Below are 12,382 nucleotides of genomic sequence, written 5' to 3'. Positions count from 1 at the left end.
CGGTGTACTGGGATGTGCAATGATCTAGCGTAGCAAATGACATCAAACATCATGCTAGCTATCTTACGATCATGCAAAGCAATATGACAATGATGGTGCGTGTCATAATAAAATGGAACGGTGGAAGTTCCATGGCAATATATCTCGGAATGGCTATGGAAATGACGTAATAGGTAGGTATGGTGGCTGTTTTGAGGAAGGTATAAGGTGGGTGTAAGGCATCGGCGAAAGTGGCGTGGTACTAGAGAGGCTAGCAATGGTGGAAGGTGAGGGCGTGTATAACCCATGGACTCAACATTAGTCATAAAGAACTCACATACTTATTGCAAAAATTTATTAGTCACCGAAACAAAGTACTACGCGCATGCTCCTAGGGGGATAGATTGGTAGGAAAAGACCATCGCTCGTCCCCGACCGCCACTCATAAGGAAGACAATCAATAAATAAATCATGCTCCGACTTCATCACATAACGGTTCACCATACGTGCATGCTACGGGAATCACAAACTTTAACACAAGTATTTCTACAATCCACAATTACTCACTAGCATAACTCTAATATCACCATCTCTATATCTCAAAACAATCATAAAGAATCAAACTTCACATAGTATTCAGCGGACTTTATATGAAAGTTTTTATTATATCCCTCTTGGATGCCCATCATATTAGGACTAAATTCATAACCAAAGCAAATTACCATGCTGTTTAGAGATACTCTCAAAATAATATAAGTGAAGCATGAGAGTTCGGCAATTTCTATAAAATAAAGCTACCGTCGTGCTCTAAAAAGATATAAGTGAAGCACTAGAGCAAAATTGCCTAGCTCAAAAGATATAAGTGAAGCACATAGAGTATTCTAATAAATTCATGATTCATGGGAGTCCCTCTCAAAAGGTGTGTACAACAAGGATGATTCTGGCAAACTAAAAAGCAAAGACTCCTATCATACAAGACGCTCCAAGCAAAACACATATCATGTGGTGAATAAAAATATAGCCTCAAGTAAATTTACCGATAGACGAAGATGAAAGAGGGGATGCCATACAGGGAATCCCAAGCTTAGATGCTTGGATGTCCTTGAATATTACCTTGGGGTGCCTTGGGCATCCCCAAGCTTGGGCTCTTGCCACTCCTTACTCCATAGTCCATCAAATCTTTACCCAAAACTTGAAAAGTTCACAACACAAAACTCAACAGAAAACTCATGAGATCCTTAGTATAAGAAAATAAATCACCACTTTTTGGTACTGTTGTGAAATCATTCTTTATTTATATTGGTGTAATATCTACTTTATTCCAACTTCTCCATAGTTCATACCCCCCCCCCCCCGATACTACCCATAGATTCATCAAAATAAGCAAACAACACATAGAAAACAAAATCTGTCAAAAACAGAACAGTCTGTAGCAATCTGTAAACTTCGAATACTTTTGTAACTCCAAATATTCTGAACAATTAGGAAAATAGAGGCAATTTGTATATCAATCTTGTGTAAAAATATTCAAGAATTTATCACGTTCCAGCAGCTCAGATCAATTATGTTTTTGGACGCAAAAGTTTCTGTTTTTTAGCAAGACCAAATCAATGATCACCGTAAGTGATGACCCACAAGTATAGGGGATCTATCGTAGTCCTTTCGATAAGTAAGAGTGTCGAACCCAAGGAGGAGTAGAAGGAAATGATAAGCGGTTTTCAGTAAGGTATTCTCTGCAAGCACTGAACTTATCGGTAACATATAGTTTTGTGATAAGGTAATTTGTAGCGGGCAACAAGTAATGAAAGTAAATAAGGTGCAGCAAGATGGCCCAATCCTTTTTGTAGCAAAGGACAAGCCTGGACAAACTCTTATATAGAGAAAAGCGCTCCCGAGGACACATGGGAATTATCGTCAAGCTAGTTTTCATCACGCTCATATGATTCGCGTTCGTTACTTTGATAATTTGGTATGTGGGTGGACCGGTGCTTGGGTTCTTACATTTCTTGGACAAGCATCCCACTTATGATTAACCCCTATTGCACTCATCCGCAACTACAAAAGAAGTATTAAGGTAAACCTAACCATAGCATGAAACATACGGATCCAAATCAGCCCCTTACGAAGCAACTCATAAACTAGGGTTTAAGCTTCTGTCACTCTAGCAACCCCTCATCTACTTATTACTTCCCAATGCCTTCCTCTAGGCCCAAATAATGGTGAAGTGTCATGTATTCGACATTCACATAACACCACTAGAGGAAAGACAACATACATCTCATCAAAATATCGAACGAATACCAAATTCACATGACTACTTATAGCAAGACTTCTCCCATGTCCTCAGGAACAAACGTAACTACTCACAAATCATATTCATGTTCATAATCAGAGGGGTATTAATATTCATAAATGATCTGAACATATGATCTTCCACCAAATAAACCAACTAGCATCAACTACAAGGAGTAATCAACACTACTAGCAACCCACAGGTACCAATCTGAGGCTTTGGGACAAAGATTGGATACAAGAGAGGAACTAGGGTTTTAGAGGAGATGGTGCTGGTGAAGATGTTGATGGAGATTGACCCCCTCCTGATGAGAGGATCGATGGTGATGATGATTTCCCCCTCCCGGAGGGATGTTTCCCCGGCAGAACAGCTCCGCCGGAGCCCTAGATTGGTTCCGCCAAGGTTCCGCCTCGTGGTGGCGGAGTTTCTTCCCGAAAGCTTGCTTATGATTTTTTCCAGGGTAAAAGACTTCATATAGAAGAAGATGGGCACCGGAGGCCTGCCAGGGGGCCCACGATGCAGGGTGCACGCCCAGGGGGGTAGGGCGCGCCCCCACCCTCGTGGATGGTGGGTGGCCCCCCTCTGGTACTTTCTTCGCTCAGTATTTTTTATTAATTCCAAAAATAACTTCCGTGGAGTTTCAGGACTTTCGGAGTTGTGCAGAATAGGTCTATAATATTTGCTCCTTTTCCAGCCCAGAATTCCAGCTGCCGGCATTCTCCCTCTTCATGTAAACCTTGTAAAATAAGAGAGAATAGGCATAAGTATTGTGACATAACGTGTAATAACAACCCATAATGCAATAAATATTGATATAAAATCATGATGCAAAATGGACGTATCAACTCCCCCAAGCTTAGACCTCGCTTGTCCTCAAGCGGAAGCCAATAACGAAAAATATGTCCACATGTTTAGAGATAGAGGTGTCGATAAAATAAAATACGGACATGAGGGCATCATGATCTTTCTTAGAACAACAACATATATAGATATTGTCATATGATATCTTATGATAAAGTAACAATATATTCACATCGGAAAGTATGAATCAGAAACTTCATTGAGAACTAACAAACTATAATCTCAGTCATTGAAGCAATTGCAATCGAAGAGGCTTAGTCAACGGGTCTGCAACATTCAGATCCATATGTATTTTTGCAAATCGGTATGTCTCCCTCCTTGACTTGATCGCGGATGGAGTTGAAGCGTCTCTTGATGTGTTTGGTTCTCTTGTGAAATCTGGATTCCTTTGCTAAGGCAATTGCTCCAGTATTGTCACAAAAGATTTTCATTGGAACACCTAGATCGGATATGAACTCCTTCATCCAGACTCCTTCATTTGCTGCTTCCCAAGCAGCTATGTATTCCACTTCACACGTAGACCCCGCCACGACGCTCTGCTTGGAACTGCACCAACTGACAGCTCCTCCATTCCATATAAATACGTATCCGGCTTTTCAGCAATTCCACATACTCAACTATCATTTAGTCTTTCATAATTGCTAACACTCACGCAATACTTATGGGTATGTGTAACACCCCGAGAATCATGCTACAGTAACTCTCTGTGATTAAGCTAATCATGTTGCTAAACAGGGCTTGATCACATTGGAATCACATTTATTTTCAAACTCCTAATTCAAACTTCAATTAAATTTAAAGTGGAAAATAAAAGTTTTCAAAAATTTAAACAAAAATGTTCGGGCCATGCCAAATATTACAAGGGTAATTATACTAAAGAAAACATATTTTTATAAAATGCCTAAATAAATTAAATTGAAATAAAACAGAAAAGAAAATAAATAAATAAAAAGAAAATACAAAAGAAAACAGAACAAACAAAGAAAAAAAGAGAAGGAGAAGGCCCCCCACTGGACCCTGGCCCAACTGGGCCGACCCCAGGCCCAGCCGGCCTAGCCCACCTCCCCGGGTCGCCCTCCCCTTCCCTGTTCCCCCGACCGGGGTCGGAACAGGGGCAGGTCCCCGCCGCACCACCTCGCCGGCGACGGGGGAGGATAAGGCCGCCCCGACGCCTCGGCCTCCGCCCATCCCTCCCACTTGCCCCTCTCGCTCGCCTCTGCGCCCCCCCTCCCCATATCCACCTCTCCCCTCACCCTCTCCTTCGATCTGGAGAGGAGACCGACGCGGTCGCCGCCGTTCTCCATCGTTCACGCAGCCACCGAGCCCCGTTCCCCTCCCTGACGTGTCCACGAGCTCCGCCGCGTCGAGCCCGTCCTCCCCGACCACCTGCTCGAGCCGGGACCCCCCTACATCACCCCCGACGTCGCCGTCTCCCTCCTCTGCTCCGACAAGCTCCGCCGCCGCTCTTCACCAATTCCGGCCGCGCCCCTGCAGCTACTAAACCCACAAGGGCCACCGTGTGCGCCGCTCGGTGAGCCCCTGCTTCCTCCTCTCTCTCTCTCTCGTGCGCCCTAGCTAGTTACGCCGAAGCGCCCGAACGCAGCGCCGCGGAGCTCGTCGCCGGTGGGTCTCCGGTGACCTTTTGGTCACGGGCTCAAGCCCGTTGCACTCCCCACAGCGCGTAGATGCTCCCCAGCCCCTCCGCTTGCTCGATAGCACGCCGTAGCCCCGTTTCCGCCGGGCACCCGTGCACGCCGCCGCCTCCGCCGTTCGCCCGCGTCGATTCCGGCCAAGTCCGGCGAAGCTACGGCCACCACTGGATGCGGCGCTGCGAGCTCCTTCGAATGAGCCTAGCCCCGCTCCTCCTCGAGCCCCGTAGCGCGATTACGGCCAACTCCGGCGAGGGGCCGCCTCTGTTTTGGTCGCCGGAGTCGCTCCGGCGCCGGCCGCCGACGTGGCTGGCCTGGGGCCACCCCAGAGCCACTGCCAGTGGGCCCCGTGGGTCCCAGTTGACTGGGTTGACCCAGTCAACTGCTGACTGGGCAGGCCCCAGCCACTGACGTGCGGGCCCCACCACTTAATCCGATAATTAAAACATTTTAATAATTAAAACTAATTAGTTTAGGTAATTAGACTATGACAGGTGGGGTCCAGTAGTTAATTAATCTAATTTTAGTTAATTTAATCTTCTGATTAGTCCACTGTCTATGACAGGTAGGACCCACCTGTCTGGTTTGACTGGTCAGCCGACCTGTTGACCTGCTGACGTCAGCATTACCTCATGCTGACGTCATAATTCATTTTTTTGCTAAATTCAAATAATTCCAGAAATTCAAATAATCTTTGAAAATTCATATCTTTTAAACCGTAACTCGGACGAAAATGTTTTCTACATGAAAGTTGCTCAGAACGACGAGACGAATCCGAATACACCGTCCGTTCATCCACCACACATCCCTAACCTATCGATCTAGAAACTTTCCCCCTCCGGTCCGTCTGTCCGAAAACGCGAAAAATCGGGAATACTTCCCGGATGTTCCCCCCCCTTCGCCGGTACCACCTACTGTCGCGTTAGGACACACCTAGCACCGCTCATTGTCATGTCACGCATCGTCATGTTTATGTTTGCATTGTATTTACTGTTTCTTCCCCCCTTCTTCTCTCCGGTAGACTACGAGACAGACACTGCTGCTGCCCAGTTCGACTACGGAGTTGACGACCCCTCCTACTTGCCAGAGCAACCAGGCAAGCCCCCCCTTGATCACCAGATATCGCCTATTCTTCTCTATACTGCTTGCATTAGAGTAGTGTAGCATGTTACTGCTTTCCGATATCCTATCCTGATGCATAGCCTATCCTTGCTACTACTGTTGTTACCTTTACCTGCAATCCTACATGCTTAGTATAGGATGCTAGATTTCAATCAGTGGCCCTACATTGTTGTCCGTCTGCTGTGCTATACTATCGACCGGTGATCACCTGGGCGGTGATCACGGGTATATACTTGTATACTATATACATGACACATGTGATGACTAAAGTCGGGTCGGCTCGTAGGAGTACCCGCAAGTGGATCTTTGTGGCGAAGCGACAGGGCAGGTTGAGACCACCCAGGTGAGAGGTGGGCCTGGCCCTGGTCGGCGTTCGCGGATACTTAACACGCTTAACGAGATCTTGGTATTTGATCTGAGTCTGGCCATTTGGTCTATACGCACTAGCCATCTACGCGGGAGTAGTTATGGGTATCCCGGCATCGTGGTATCAGTCGAAGCCTTCGTGACGTCAGCGACTGAGTGGCGCGCGCCGTGTTGGACCGCTTTGACGTAACCGCCGTGATCGTGTGGGTTGCTAGGTCTGCTCGCGGCCGCGTTCGCAACGTGCAGGTGTGCATAGGGCGATGGGCCCAGACCCCTGCGCGCTTAGGATTAGACCGGCGTGCTGACCGCTCTGTTGTGCTTAGGTGGGGCTGCGACGCGTTGATCTTACGAGGCCGGGCATGACCCAGAAAAGTGTGTCCGGCCAAATGGGATCGAGCGTGTTGGGTTATGTGGTGCACCCCTGCAGGGAAGTTTATCTATTCAAATAGCCGTGTCCCTCGGTAAAAGGACGACCCGGAGTTGTACCTTGACCTTATGACAACTAGAACTGGATACTGAATAAAATACACCCTTCCAAGTGCCAGATACAACCCGGTGATCGCTCTCTAACAGGGGCGACGAGGAGGGGATCGCCGGGTAGGATTATGCTATGCGATGCTACTTGGAGGACTTCAATCTACTCTCTTCTACATGCTGCAAGATGGAGATGGCCAGAAGCGTAGTCTTCGACATGACTAGCTATCCCCCTTTTTATTCTGGCATTCTGCAGTTGAGTCCACTGATATGCCCCTTTACACATATTCCCATGCATATGTAGTGTAGCTCCTTGCTTGCGAGTACTTTGGATGAGTACTCACGGTTGCTTCTCTCCCTCTTTTCCCCCTTTCCTTTCTATCTGGTTGTCGCAACCAGATGTTGGAGTCCAGGAGCCAGACGCCACCGTCAATGACGACACCTACGACACTGGAGGTGCCTACTACTACGTGCACGCCGCTGACGACGACCAGGAGTAGTTAGGAGGATCCCAGGCAGGAGGCCTGCGCCTCGTTCGATCTGTATCCCAGTTTGTGCTAGCCTTCTTAAGGCAAACTTGTTTAACTTATGTCTGTACTCAGATATTGTTGCTTCCGCTGACTCGTCTGTGATCGAGAACTTGTATTCGTGCCCTCGAGGCCCCTGGCTTGTATTATGATGCTTGTATGACTTATTTATGTTGTAGAGTTGTGTTGTGATATCTTCCCGTGAGTCCCTGATCGTGATCGTACACATTTGCGTGCATGATTAGTGTACGGTCAAATCGGGGGCGTCACAAGTTGGTATCAGAGCCGACTGCCTGTAGGAATCCCCCTTTCCACACTCCTTGGCCGAAGTCGAGTCTAGACATTACAAAACTTTTACTAACATGGATGTGTGTCTTACGGGCCCACGTCGCCATTGGGTGGTACTAGGATCTTTTTACTCCTCGACCTTTACTCTGGGACTCTGAACTCTCTTCTACTCGGGTTAAATAAATTTACTAACTTTAACACTAGGATCCTGTGACCGCATTCACCCCAAAGTTGGATAAGCCATAGTTGTTTCTTAGAATAGTATTTTGAACAATTCACACACTGTCATTTGACTCCTATGAAACGTCTTTGCTTTCAGATGAAACCCATGAGGCAGGTCGTTCGCCACACGACGGCCATTGGTGCCTCGGGATCACCTGCGGTGCTAGCTGAGATGATGACCTATCTGGGTTATCGCTGGCACCCTGAGTACACCATCTACGAGGAGTACCAGGACTTTAACCAGGAGCAGTACCGTGCCATCGTCCACCTCTACTCGTGGGAGTATGACTCCACTACTGTGCTGCACACTGCACATGGTGTTGGTGTGACCATCGATATGGCTGTCCACGATGCTGCCTATGCTGCTCTGACACGTCTTCGTGGAGAGTATCGGGAGTTGGACACCTCCCCTTTCAGGCACATTGCTATCGCATCTGATGTTGGTGCGGAGGGATACTATACTGCTGCCTACTCCACTGTCACCCGAGAGCCCTTCTACCATCAGAACCTGGTTCTGCATGCTGAAGGGCTGGATCGAGCTAACCGAGCTCTTTGCCACGAGATGTACACCACCCGTCAGCACCTTTACCGTGCTCTGACGCTGCTGCACCCCTTTGTCCGATCTGGACAGGTACCACGTACTGCGATCTACCCAGCCAGGACCGTGATGCCCCACGGTGTCGGCTGGCCAGAGGTGGGAGGCTACTCCCCTGCACTTGGTCCTCTTATGCCACCTGAGCGTCGGGCTCTACACCTGAGTATCCGTGGCCCCCAGTCTGCTGACGTGGAGGGCTATCCGTTGCCTCACTACCAGCTGTCGGGCTACGATTACCTCCACAGTACCTCTTGGGACTGATGTAGGCTTGCTTGTAGTGTTAGATGCATTCGCCGCGAGCCTGTGTGCCGCCTATGATGTTTTAGTCTATGTAATGAACCCTATGTACTGAACTCTATGCATGACCCCTTTTGTAAGTTATGCCGACTACTATGTAGTAGCTATCGTGCTCCTTTCGTTATGCATGTTTCATCATGAATGATTCTTGTCTTTGCAAATATTTCTCAATGCTGAACTACCCCTGTTATATATTAGCAGGATGGTTAGACCAGGTGGTCGTGGTGGCGATGCCCCACCACCACCTGAGTACATGGCTGGTATGATCCAACAGTTTGAACTGAACCGCCAGTTCATGGAAAATATGATGGCTCAGTTTCCTCGCCCCAATATGATCCAGCAGCCAGCCCAAGTGACTCTTCAAGATTTCATACGCCTCAACCCAACCATCTACCGCAGCTCAACTCAGCCTCTGGATGCTGATGACTGGCTCCGTGACATCACCTATGAGATGGAGTCTGCCGATGTAGCCCCTGCCAGCTATGTCAACTTTGCTTCCTTCTTTCTGAAGGGACCCGCAGCTCAATGGTGGGACAGCCACAGGCGTACTCTGCCAGCTGGAACAATCATCACCTGGCCAGACTTCCAAGCTGCTTTCCGTGCCCGCTTCATTCCTCAGGGAGTCATGGACCGGAAGAAGCGTGAGTTCCGCAACCTCACCCAAGGCAACAAAACTGTCGAAGCTTATCAGCGGGAGTTTCCGGACTTGTCCCGCTATGCTGAAGAAGACATTGCAACTGATGCACGCAGACAGGAGAAGTTCTGTGATGGCCTTCAAGCTGACATCAAGCTCGCACTTCTAGTGCATGACTTTGCTGATTTCGCCACCTTGGTGAACAAGGCCATCAATGTCGAAACTGGTCTGCAGGAATACCAGAGCTCTCAGAGGCGCAACCGTGACACGGGCTCATCTTCGGGCTCGCCCTCACAGAAGCGTAAGATATGGATCCCGAACAGCATGTATCGTCCAAATGCACCTGCTCCAAGGAAATCTTATGCTGCACCGCGTCTGCCTCCTCCACCATCTAGGCAGTCAAAGCTACCAGCTCCCCCACCTGGGGCTCCTGTTCCCACTCCCGATAATGGTCTGTGCTTCAAGTGTGGTCAACCGGGTCACTTTGCCAGGAACTGCTATCAGAACCAGAATCAACTGGCCCTTCCAGCAGCTGGCCGTGGTAACAACCAGCCCCGCAACAACAATGCTAAGTCTTATGGTCGTGCTCATGCCAACCACGTTGATCTCAGTGAAGCTCAAGACCAGCCTGCTACTGTGATGGGTACACTCCTCGTAAATTCAGTACCAGCATCCGTTTTATTTGATATAGGAGCATCCCATTCATTCATATCAGCAGAATTTGCATTCCTGCATGGCATTAATTACGAAGAGATAAACACTCCGCTAGTGGTACACACCCCTGCGGGCCAATGTCAAACCTCTATGGTTAGTCACGACGTTACTGTTGAAATTGAAGGACTGGAATTTCTTGTCTCTCCCATCGTACTGAAGTCCTGTAGCATTGATCTCATTCTGGGAATGAATTGGTTAAAAGCGCATACTGCTTCAATCGTTTGCACCACTAAGACCGTCCATCTGCTACACCCTTCAGATGAGATAGTTACTTACCAAGCCCATCTGGTGCAAAATGCCGAGGCAAGGCTCTATGCATTGAATGCATTGAACGCTGCACCACTCGAGGGCATTGAAAACATTCCCGTCGTGCGTGAATTCCTCGATGTCTTCCCTAAAGAACTTCCAGGGATTCCCCCTGCTAGAGCTGTCGAATTCATCATCGACTTGAAACCAGGCACCACTCCTATAGCCAAGCGACCCTACAAAATGCCGCCGCATGAACTCCTTGAGCTTAAGGAGGAAATCGACAAATCTCTTCGCAAAGGATTCATTCGCCCAAGTTGCTCTCCTTGGGGAGCACCTTCTCTCTTTGTCAAGAAGAAGGATTGGACAAACCGGTTAGTTCAAGACTACCGTCCTATAAACCAAGCTACCATTTAGAATAAATACCCTCTTCCTCGGATCAATGATCTATACGATCAACTGGCGGGTTCGTCAGTGTTCTCTAAGCTCGACTTGAGGTTGGGTTACCACCAGATCCGTGTTCGCGAAGAGGATATCCCAAAGACCGCCTTCGTGACTCGCTATGGTTCATACGAGTACACCGTCATGTCTTTCGGTTTAACCAATGCTCCAGCCACCTTCTCTCGTCTGATGAACTATATATTCATGGATTACCTCGACAAGTTCGTCGTGGTTTATCTGGATGATATCCTGGTATTTTCCAAGAACGAAGAAGAACATGCTGAACATCTTCGACTTGTGCTGGAAAAGCTACGAGAGCATCAACTATATGCCAAGTTCTCCAAATGTGAATTCTGGCTACCGGAAGTAACCTATCTTGGGCATGTCATCTCTAAGGATGGTGTTGCCGTCAACCCTGAACGAGTTCAGGCTATTCTTGATTGGACTCCTCCCAAGAACGTTAAGCAAGTCAGAAGTTTTCTCGGTCTCGCCAGCTATTGCCGTCGATTCGTCGAGAACTTCTCCAAGATCGCCAGGCCTCTGACTAACCTGTTGCATAAGGGCGTCAAGTTCCAATGGACAGACAAATGTCAGGAAAGTTTCCAGGCACTCAAAGACAAGTTGACTTCTGCTCCAGTTCTAGCTCCACCTGATACTAAGGACTTTGTCATTTACTGCGACGCTTCCCGTCAAGGATTAGGCTGTGTCCTAATGCAAGACCGCAAAGTGATTGCTTATGCCTCTCGGCAATTGCACCCTCACGAAGAGAACTACCCAGTTCACGACCTCGAACTTGCTGCTATCATTCATGCGCTGAAGCAGTGGCGACATTACCTTCTCGGTAATCGTTGCGAGATCTTCACCGACCACCAAAGTCTGAAGTATCTGTTTACTCAGCCAGACCTGAACCTCCGTCAGCAGAGATGGATGGAGCTTGTTGCAGACTTTGACTTGGGTATTTCCTATACGCCAGGCAAGGCTAATGTAATGGCTGATGCCTTGAGCCGCAAGTCTTACTGCAACCACCTCCAGGTTCACAAAGTTCAGCCCTCGCTTGTTGAAGAATTCAGGAAGCTGAACCTCCATATTGTTCCTCCGGGTGCACTCGCTCCCCCTCCTAAGGAGTTTGGCAAGGTGAACCTCCACGTTGTTACCCAGGGTTCCCTCAATACCCTAGTTGCTAAACCAGATCTCGAGGACAGCATCAAAAGGCTACAGAAGTATGACTCTGAAGCCCACAAGATTAAGCGCTACCTCGCAGAAGGAAAGCCCTCATTCACCATTGCTGAAGATGGCACCTTATACTTCAAGGGCCGCCTAGTGGTGCCATGTGCAGAGAAAAACCAGGATATGACACAGGAAGTTATGAAAGAAGCTCATGATACGCCTCTATGTATCCACCCTGGTAGTACAAAGATGTACCAAGACATCCGTCAGAGATTCTGGTGGTCTAATATGAAGCAAGACATTGCTCGTTATGTTGCTGAATGTGACGTTTGCCGTCGTATCAAAGCAGAACACCAAAGGCCTGCTGGAACTTTGCAACCTATCTCTATTCCTGAATGGAAATGGGACCACGTTGAGATGGACTTCGTCACTGGATTTCCCAAATCACAGAAAGGTAATGATGCTATTCTTGTCGTCATTGACCGGCTTTCCAAAGTTGCACATTTT

The sequence above is a fragment of the Aegilops tauschii genome, chromosome 7 (assembly GCF_002575655.3).
Source record: "Aegilops tauschii subsp. strangulata cultivar AL8/78 chromosome 7, Aet v6.0, whole genome shotgun sequence".
NCBI lineage: Eukaryota > Viridiplantae > Streptophyta > Magnoliopsida > Poales > Poaceae > Aegilops > Aegilops tauschii.
Note: the sequence above shows the minus strand (reverse complement) of the source record.